We start from the raw sequence: 10,338 nt of genomic DNA on the forward strand, positions 1-10,338 counted from the left end.
GCATTCGGGGAATTGGTTTTCGGGGAATTGTCGTACAATCAATGCAAAGATGAATAAATTGAGAATGATTATAAGGACTAATCTGATCTCTCATTTTGATGCAGGCGAATTTAGCCAGCATAAGGAAAAAAATATATAAGATCCCTTATTACGCAAAATGTATTGAATTTATCATATTTCACCGAAAAACATTTTGCCGAATTCATTTTCTCAATATAGCATTAGGCGGTCTGTAACTTTCGTGGTGTGACTTTTGATGGATTCTACCTTTTTCAGAATGGCCTTTGGAAGAATGCTGAATGTTAAACAAATAAGCATTTTCTTAGATAAGTGTGGTGTAATATAAGAGCAGTTTTGAAACACATAATTGCTTCATATCAATCATTTATTATACCTGGCAAGCGTGCTACTTGCTTAGTAAACGAATTGTCTCCTCTTTTTGCTTTATTGCGGACAGAATTTCTGTCTCGAGAGGCCTTAATTTAAAAAAGGCATTATCTTCTCCATTCTCATTACACCGGCCATACGCGATAATTTAAAGAAGGCGTTGTTTCATTCTTTCACTTTATTCCAGACAAACGAGTTTATTTAAAGAAGGGGCTTTCTATCCTCTTGGCCTTATACCGGGCAAATGTGTTAATTTGAGGAAGACATTATCACTTTCTTTTCCCTAATACCGACGATGCTATCATCTAAAGAAGGAATTATCTCCTACCGTCGTCTTATACCGAACAGATGCGTTCATTTTAAGAAGACATTCCCTTGGCTTTAAACCGGGCAGATGCGTTTATCATACCTAGCAAACTTATTGATTTAAAGAAAGCATTATCTCCTCACTTCGTCTTATACAGATCAAATGGGTTCAATCAAAGAAAGCATTGCCTTCTTTCAGCGCATTGTCTTCATCTTCAATGGCTTTACATTGCACAAGGAGCCGAAAATGCTTCCCACCCTGAAACCTTCGGATCGGCAATCATACGCCTTTGCTCGCATGGCTTACTTAATACGCATCGCCTTGTGCCGAACTCTAAAAGAAGGGAGATGCATTCGGGGAAATGTTACGTTCGGGGAATTGTTATTCGGGTAAATTGCATTCGGGGAAATTGCATTCAGGGAATTGTTATTTGGGGAATTGTCGTACAATCGACAAGACCTACAAAAAGTGTTGTATGGCGGACTGTCGTGAAATTTCCTGAAGTTTTTTGAAAAAAAAAATCCAAAAAAATAAAAAACCGATTTCTACACTAAAAAAATAGTTTTAAAAATTAAAATCGATAAGACAAAAAAGCCTCATCTCAGAAATCAATAAAAAAATTTCTGCGCATAGGTATTTCAACTATCTGGGAATAATGTTCCTGTGACATATTGAAGGAAAAAAATTTTTTTTTAACAGAAACTTTTTTTATGTCCATATAGAGTGAAAAATTATCAACGTGTTTTATGCTTGGTTTTATGCCTACAGCGCCAAATTTAGGTTCAGCAGCCTATCATCAACCAACGACACATTTTGCACGTATCTAGCTTTTTGCACGAATCAAATCATAATAGTCGTCATATCACTATGTTTCTGCAATAAGCCCATTTATCAACGATTCCCTTTGCTTTTCGTATTTCTAGAAATAGCTTTCGATTAGCGTCAAAGTCCAAAGTTAACATTAATGTTGGCAAAGTCTAATTTACGGTGACGGTTTAATCAGTGCCAGTTTAATTATGCGGGTATCCATTGATTGTAAGTAAGTCCATTAATCAATAATTGAACTGTTGGAGCAGAACAACTCACTTGCTTTGAAAACATTTGTAAAAAGCAAAGTTTGAGAAATACAGCTAATAATGTGGACTCCCAGTTTCTTATGATTTTAACTTTAAGAATAGATAAGGATGCTTTTAGTTGGGGAACTTTTTTGGTAGGAAGTCTGTCTTTGCATATAAAAAAACAATGCCCGAGAAACCGTACGATATTTAGTTGGGGTAATCTAGTTTTGAATAAGATATGACTTCAAGCTGCTGCTTCATATTTTATTATATTTCCTCTCCTTGGCTAATCACCTACACCAAATGCATGCTCCGTCTGTAAAAAAAATTTAACAGTTAAGTCGAGATTCTTAAATAAGATGCTTTTCCCAACTGTATTCGTCCTGTTTTGAATGCATGTCCATCTAAAATAAAGCAGAAATATTGAAAACAAAGCTTAATATATATTGAAATGGAAAATAGGTAATCAATTATCAAAATAATTCGATAATTTTGACGTTTTTAGTAAGTTCTCTAAGGTTACTAGGATTGCAAATACCATAAAAATCTGTATACATCATGTGTCAAAATCAACTATGGTAATCATCCGTGGCTATAATAAAAAGCTGGATATAATTTGTTATGGAAGCAATTTAGCATAATCTAACATTAATGTGGACTAACATTTGAAAAGGGCGTATATTTATGAAAGTATTTGTTCATAGCTTTCTAGTCTCATGAAGCCTTTTCAATTGATGAGCTTTGCATATTTATTGTTTCTCGGCCAATCACGACTAAAATAACAAAATATGTTCTCTGTTTGCCCTCATTATGTTGTCAGACTTTGCTTGGGAAGTAATTGAGTAAAACACTGAGGAAGTTTTCAAGTAGAAAACGAAAGACTTATTTGTTGACATTTTATTTATTTTTTTTTTCCTGAGCAAGGGTAAACGGAAATCTGCAACCAAACACCTGAGGAGGTACTCAGGTAGTGTGGGGATGGGTATGTCATGTAACTCTTACCCGACCCACTAAAACCAAAACCCTTTCGCCAGTCCGTACCCCCGGCCCGCAATTAAGCAATACATCAGGGGGGGACTATTGAGAACGCTCACGCCTATGCTAACGCACTTGACGTCAATACACACAACATCGACTTCAAGGGTGGCTACCTCACCACCCGTCGATCGCAAGCTATGATAGTAACCTAGCGGTCCGTATCATAATCTCACTTTGGAGACGAGCACCCCGACAATAACCACCGCGCGCGAACCGCAATGACCTCTATATCTACATACTGAGGTCCCCGCAGCCCACCCGCGACATGTTGGTTGTCGGGGTGAGCAAAGTGTTCACTGCATCACAGGTGCCCTTACTGCACTCGTTGGCTTTGTTCAAGACGCCACCACCGCTGCAGTTTCGACATAATCTGTTGAGATGCTGTGTTCACCGCATTCCATATAGCTTCTTCCCGGCACATCCTCTCGACGAGGTTGTCCGGGGTTGTATCCATACCACTAATGAGCAGCATGGTATTGCGTTCTACCTCGAATCGCGGACATGCGAACATCACATGCTCTGCCGATTCTACCTCACATACACATTCAGGACACTCCGCAGAATCTGCGAAGCCAAACCTGTGTAGGAATTTCTTAAAGCAGCCATGTTCAGACAATACCTGTGTTAGGAGGAAGTTGACTTGACCATGCTTCTCATCAACCCAGTTGGACACATCTGGAATCAGTCTGTGGGTCCAACGACCTTTGACTGCGGTGTCCCATGCTCTTTGCCATTTGAGCAACGAAGCTGCTCTCTTGACACGTCGCACTTGCACCGAGTCCCTTTCGTTGTAGCACTCCACATCCTCCTCTAGGAGTGTGTCTATCGGCATCATTCCAGCTATAACGCACACCGCCTCATATGATATGGTGCGATATGCGCTCGCGACACGTAAGCACATCAGCCGGTGTACTCTGATCAATTTCTTTACATTGTACTCGGCTTTTAGTGCTACGGCCCATGCCGGCACGCCATAACGGATGATAGACAATGCTACGCCAGCTATCAGCCTACGCACTTGACTATGCACCGCCGATCTGTTGGACATCATTCGTGATAAAGATTTTATCGCCAATGAAGCCCGCTGACATGCATAATCGACGTGACTCGTAAAATTGAGCTTATCGTCGATCATCACGCCCAGATGCTTGAGAGACCTCACGGAGTTAACTGTGCAGGTCCCTACTCTTATCCTCGCCTGTTGCAGCCCATGACGGTTATGCACTACCACGACTTCCGTCTTGTGATGTGCAAGGGACAACCGCCTCGAGTTGAGCCATTCCTCCACTCTGCCAATCGCGTATGAAGCCTTCAGTTCGACTTCGTCGAGAGTGTCTCCTGTCACCTCCAGCATTACGTCATCCGCGAAGCCTTCTATTTTCACACCGGCCGGGAGACTTAGGCGTAATACTCCATCGTACATAATATTCCACAGAACCGGTCCGAGGATCGATCCCTGTGGAACACACTACGATCGACTTTTGACCGGCATCAGTGTCGTATAACAACACCCTATTCTGAAAATAGCTTTTCAGTATACTGCACAGGTAATCCGGAACTCTCAATCGGTGCAGGGAGTCAGCAATTGCTGCCCAGCTAGCATTGTTGAACGCGTTTTTTACATCGAGTGTAATCAACGCGCAGTACCTAATACCTCTTCTGTTTAGACCTCTCGCTATCTTGGCCGTATCCGTTACCGCTCGAATTGCTTCGATGGTAGAACGGCCCTTACGGAAGCCATACTGGTTGCTAGATAAGCCACCAACACACTCTGTATAGGCCGACAATCTATTCAGAATGACCCTCTCTAGCAGCTTTCCAGCTGTGTCGAGTAGGCAAATTGGTCTGTATGCCGAAGGATCCCCCGGCTGTTTGCCAGGCTTCGGTAATAGCACCAATTTCTGCCGTTTCCATCGATCTGGGAAGTTTCCTTCGTCCATGCATCTCTGGAGGCAGCTCCTGAACATATCTGGATTGGCAAGAATGGCGTGTTTAAGGGCCAGGTTTGGAATACCATCCGGGCCTGGCGCCTTATTGAGCTTAAGTTTTCTTGCTGCTACGATAAGCTCTTCGTTAGTCACTAACGGTACCACGTCAACTGACTCGTACGGTGTAGCGGGCCAGTCCGATGGTTCATGTATCGGAAACAGTCCCTCTACTATACTGGCTAACAGCTCTGGGGATCTTTCAGGAGGTGTGCTATTGGTCCTAGACATCACTATCCTGTATGCATCGCCCCACGGGGGGCATAAACAAAGTTGATTATAGAATTGTATAGCCTCATAACTGTGTAACATTTCCCTTAAGACGCTCTAAAGTAATTAATTCAAGACAAAATTTTCAAAACGACTTATCTGCTTTTGTAAACAAAGATTCACACGACGATTTGACGAATCTGATAGCTCTCCCACGCAAATCAACACCATCAACAGGTAGCGGAAACCTTCACCTACCTATTGGTGGTGTAGGTTTGCGTGGGAGAGCTATCAGATTCGTCAAATCGTCGTTTGAATCTTTGTTTACAGAAGCAGATAAGTCGTTTTGAAAATTTTGTCTTGAATTATAAACAACTTTCAAATTAGTATAGGGGAAAATACCTATTCTTGGCAGTCTAAGACATTCGACAAATTGAATGATAAAAATAATGAATAATTAGACTAAAATACAGGTACAGTTCAACTGGTATACAAATGTATGCTCTTTCTTTGATGATTGGTGTTCACTAAATATAAAAGCTTGTACCACAAACTCAGTAAATTTAATATAAAGTAACAGGTCATCGTTTCTTCTATTGGCATAGCAATTTCTATTATCAGCAATGAGTTTGCTCCCTTCAGCAACTAGACATGGAAGTAGAAAACTGGCAATGTATTGGTGCAAAATGCTCATTGTTTATATCCTCCAGTAGCAAAATTCATTCATATTAATCGGCCGCACGCTCATCTCGCTTCACTCAATTTTGGAACAAACCTTATTATTTATCAAAACTGACTTAAAACAAAGCATTAATTTTATGTCATGTAAACAGATAGGCAAAAGCATTTAAACACATTGTAAAACAAATTTAACCATTATGCGGCCAACAAAAAACAGACGTGAATGGCAGATAGGGTACCCGTGTAACCAGATATTGACATTTTCATAACTTTTACCATTTTACACCTATTTGAATAATGTTTTGGAGAAGGGAACTTAAATGCTTTTTGCCCACTTCCAAGATTTACATATTTTGTCTTTTCAATGCCTTAGAGTCTACACGCGTAAGCAAAAGTCTATCAACCAGTTTCAAATATACAACTTGCTCTTTGCGGTCTTTAGATTTGAAGGTCCTTACATGATATGTTTGCTTCATAAAAAAAAATCATGGGGGTTGTGTACAAGACACGACCGCTCGACGTAAACTACGTAAAACCAAATCTATACACATAAGAATGAATTTTTGTCTGTCTGCCCTTATAGACTAGGAAACGGCATGAACATTTGTATGTAGAGGTTTTTGGGAACGATGAAGATTTTTATAATGGTATTAGACTAGGAATGGGCGATCTCGATCCGTTTTTTCTTGGATCGATTTTTTAAACTCGATTAATCGATTTATTCTGGTCGATTTTTAATTGAATCGATTTTTTGCAGCTGAATCGTCTGAATCGATTTTTTCTTGAAAATCGCCCATTCCTATATTAGATCCCTCCTCTTCTGGAAGGGGGAATCCATACAAATGAAGTACATTCTTACACTACGTTTCACAGTTGAATAATAGATAATACCCTAAAAGTAGGCAATTATTTATGGTTGAAAAGCGCTATGTAGGAACGGGAATGTTTATGAATTTTTCGATGAGCTTGGAAAGTATGGAAGTTGCAAAAGGAAAACGGTCATGTAAGCTACATACTACGGTGTTGCTATCACGTAAAATCTGAATAGAAGCATTTGTATTTTAACACTTTTTTAAAATAAATGCCAACGCCGGATATTTTGTTCGTAGTTTTGCTAAAATCAAATCACATAGAATTGTGCGTGGTATCTTTTTAGCGTGCGTTTGATATGCTCACAAACACATTCTCTCGCTCTATTCCAAAGTGTGCTGCTGTCAAAGAGAACGAACAGTTCCGATTTTATTTAGTGAAACATAGATATTACATAAATTTGCTCTTTGTGGTGATAATCAAGTGGTGATGAAGTATAATAAGTAGTTTACATACTTAATTTGTCGTGTCATATGACATAAAGAGAAGAAACAGGCGATCCAAAAAAGTAAGTAACAGTTTGCTTTTCGTGCGCTGCTTTCTTTGGCAATGCAATAATGGCAAGAATTTGGAGGTGTAAATTTGTTTCGGTGATTAACTCGTCAAATCTTGCTACTTTTACACAAACAACTTATTCAAATGAAAGCCTAGACTTGAAATTGTGTGATTGAATCAAAATTATGTGCATAAATAGTGTATGTTTGCTGGAAAACGCAAATATTGTTGAGGGTGCCAACAATCGCACCCTGCCAATGCCGTATTCTACCCTATATTCATCTCCTTGCGAAACAAAGAAATACGGCACAAATTTAATCGCTTCTTGTTGCTAGTATACGTGCTCAGCTCACTACTGAAAAATATCTAAAAAATAAGAAACAAATCGAATATCTATGATATGAAGTCTAGGAGCAGTAACCCTATATACCAAAAATGTATTTACAGTTTTTTAAGGCATCCATCCATGAGCCAGACAATATCTGAAAACCGTCTTCCTAACAAAATTTCATAATTCCTTATTATGACCCTTCCCTGCAACAGAATTGCACTTTTGTTATCTTGCAGCCCATCATCATTCTCATCGCAGTTACATCGGAGAGAGGCCCTTATTCTCTTTACGTAATTACTATTAGTTTACCTCTTGAGACAAAAGAAGAGCTACAAACGACAAAGAAAGCACTTGAAAACAACAAAAAAACACACTCAACCGCCTCGAAGGGATTTTCCCCCGCGCGCGTGTGTCCAGCAGCCGGGGCCGGACAGACAAAAGCTCTTCTGTGCTCGCCCACTTCATCATCCTTTAGCGAACCCATTATTGTGGCCATTGTTTGGATCCTTCGCCCACTACTGCAGCGGCACACTGTTTAGCTAAGGGTTTTTTTTCCTCCCTGCCAGTCATAGAATTTTCCACTTTTGCATTATTGTTTGCGGGTGGGATTATAATGCGCCACTTTTCAACGCCGTCTGCGTAGTTTTCCTCGTAGCATTGAATACGAGAGCAGCTGAATGTTCGTAAATGCTTGTTTCCGAAGTCGATCTTTTAATGAGAACTAAATAGGGTAAATGATGTATCTTGGACAAGCGCAGGACATTCATTAGAAAATATATCGAGATTGAATAGTATAAAACAATTGAAAACCACTAGGTTCATCCAAATTCATAACCTATGATTAGTCTTGTTTCTCCATTGCCCAATTTTTGAGTAAATTACGTTTACTAGGTGTAAACTGTGATATATTGCGAACTGAAATATTTTATTTTTTGGACATCAAATATATAATTTCGACATGGAAAATGCATATATTTTGGACAGAGTCATTTTCTCCTAATTTAAAAATGGCCACCTACAGATCTCAATGGTATGACTTACCTACACGTATCCACATTCATTTAAATGCATTTATTTGCTTAACTGACATAGTTTAAACCAGAAATTAGCATTGTTTCGCAATCTTATCGATATCATTGAAAACAGCCTGAAAGTTGGCAATTAATGGTTCATCCATGTACTGTACATGGAGTGACCAATAAATGTCTGATGCATAAAAACATAACTTCATTTTGGTCACTCCTTTTTCATCCGTCTCAAGTTCATGTTAAGCGATTGGAATATGTTAGTATCTCAATTACAATCAAACTTTGGCCGCAAGACCTCAAGATTGCCGTTTGAACCAATTTAAACGTGTTTCAGGTGCATGTTACGAAGAGTCCTATAATGCATGTTCTCCTGCATACTGGCGTCCAGAAGGCACTTTGGTAGAAGGCTTTACATTTTAGATAATTTTAAAGATAAATAATAGTTGATTTGTGAATTCTCATCAGGAGCCGCTAGAGTTGAGGGAAAAGTATGCAATGATCATACTTTCGATAAAAATTTTCCTACACATTATCTAAAATTGATCGAAGAAGCTCAGGCTTGTCCAAAATATGTACATGTCCAAAATATATCATTTACCCTAAACGGACATGAATAAAATTTCTCTACAAACTGATAAAAAGTTTTATAGGTAGGTAATAATTATTTACAAATATGTGCAGTTTGCTGACAAAGGAATCCTTCAGTAGGAACAAAACTGGTAAAATCGTCACATACCAGAGAAGAATCAATCAATAGCTAAATCAAGATATCCCCAGATCACTTTATCACTTAACAGGGACGTGTCTAATACACCGATATGGCAGTTTTCGCTTCGTTGACGCGACGATTGGCAATAAAAGTGGAAGCCATAAAACGCATTATAAGCAAACCTAATTATAAACATTTTACAACACTCTCTGATTCGCGCTAATTATCCTTCGCCATCGGATCGCCATCGCATCGCATCGTCACTCCCGATACGGCGAAGTCATCTCGGACGCGGGCTGACGCTGCGGTTCCGCCCTTTGCTGGGCCCAGCGGCGATGAAGATGAGCCGAGAATCACTTTATTGAGGATCAATAAAAAGTTATCGTTGGAAATTATGCGTCTGGTCGGAGTGGATCAGTTCGAAGGGTTGGGGAAAACGTTGCAGGAGCAGAGAAAATTGCAAGATTATTGAGTGATAGTGGCGTGTTCTAACACAGATGGAAATGTTCAACATGTCACATATGTCCAAAGGTGCTCCAATGTTATTTATATCACGTTGCTTTGAATCTGCCACTTTTGAATTTATGTTCAGGTGGCAATTTAATTTGATTTTCCAACCCAGATTTTTCTCTGTGTCACCTGAGTGACCGGTAGGCTGTATTCTCGATGACGTCCCGATCGAAAGAAGAGATTATAGCACCAAGGAGAGGCTCTGTCATCATTGGGGCGTTTCTAACGACGGCTTTTAGGTAGCCGGAGGGATGGATGGATTCTACTGCACTGGCTAGTGCTCAGGTGCCGGGGTAGTTGTTAAATGCAATAGCAAAAACGGTCCGGGAACATTAGCGAGTCGGCAAATAATGACAACTTTGTATGGTCATGACCTGTGGTAAATTTCTTATTTGCAAGACCAGATGAGGGAAATGAGCATCCACTGTCGATAGTTCATTAAGTATAGAAAAAGCGTTGCTTTTTCCCCCGGAAGAGTTGATTTTATATCGCTAACTAAGGTTTTATAACATGTCAGATTTCCTCGTCAAATTTTAATAAAATGTACCTAAAAAACTATATTCTTTCTTCTTTTCTTGTATTCTAAGGTGTACCGAGAGAGCATACGTTCACTTTAAAAATGATTTTTTGATAAGAGGCACGTAGAACCAATACCAATCGACTCAACTCGACGAAATGAGGAGCACCTCTATCTGTATGTATGTATATGTATTTATGTTATCACTGTTT

Source organism: Armigeres subalbatus, chromosome 1 (genome assembly GCF_024139115.2).
Source record: "Armigeres subalbatus isolate Guangzhou_Male chromosome 1, GZ_Asu_2, whole genome shotgun sequence".
Lineage (NCBI taxonomy): Eukaryota > Metazoa > Arthropoda > Insecta > Diptera > Culicidae > Armigeres > Armigeres subalbatus.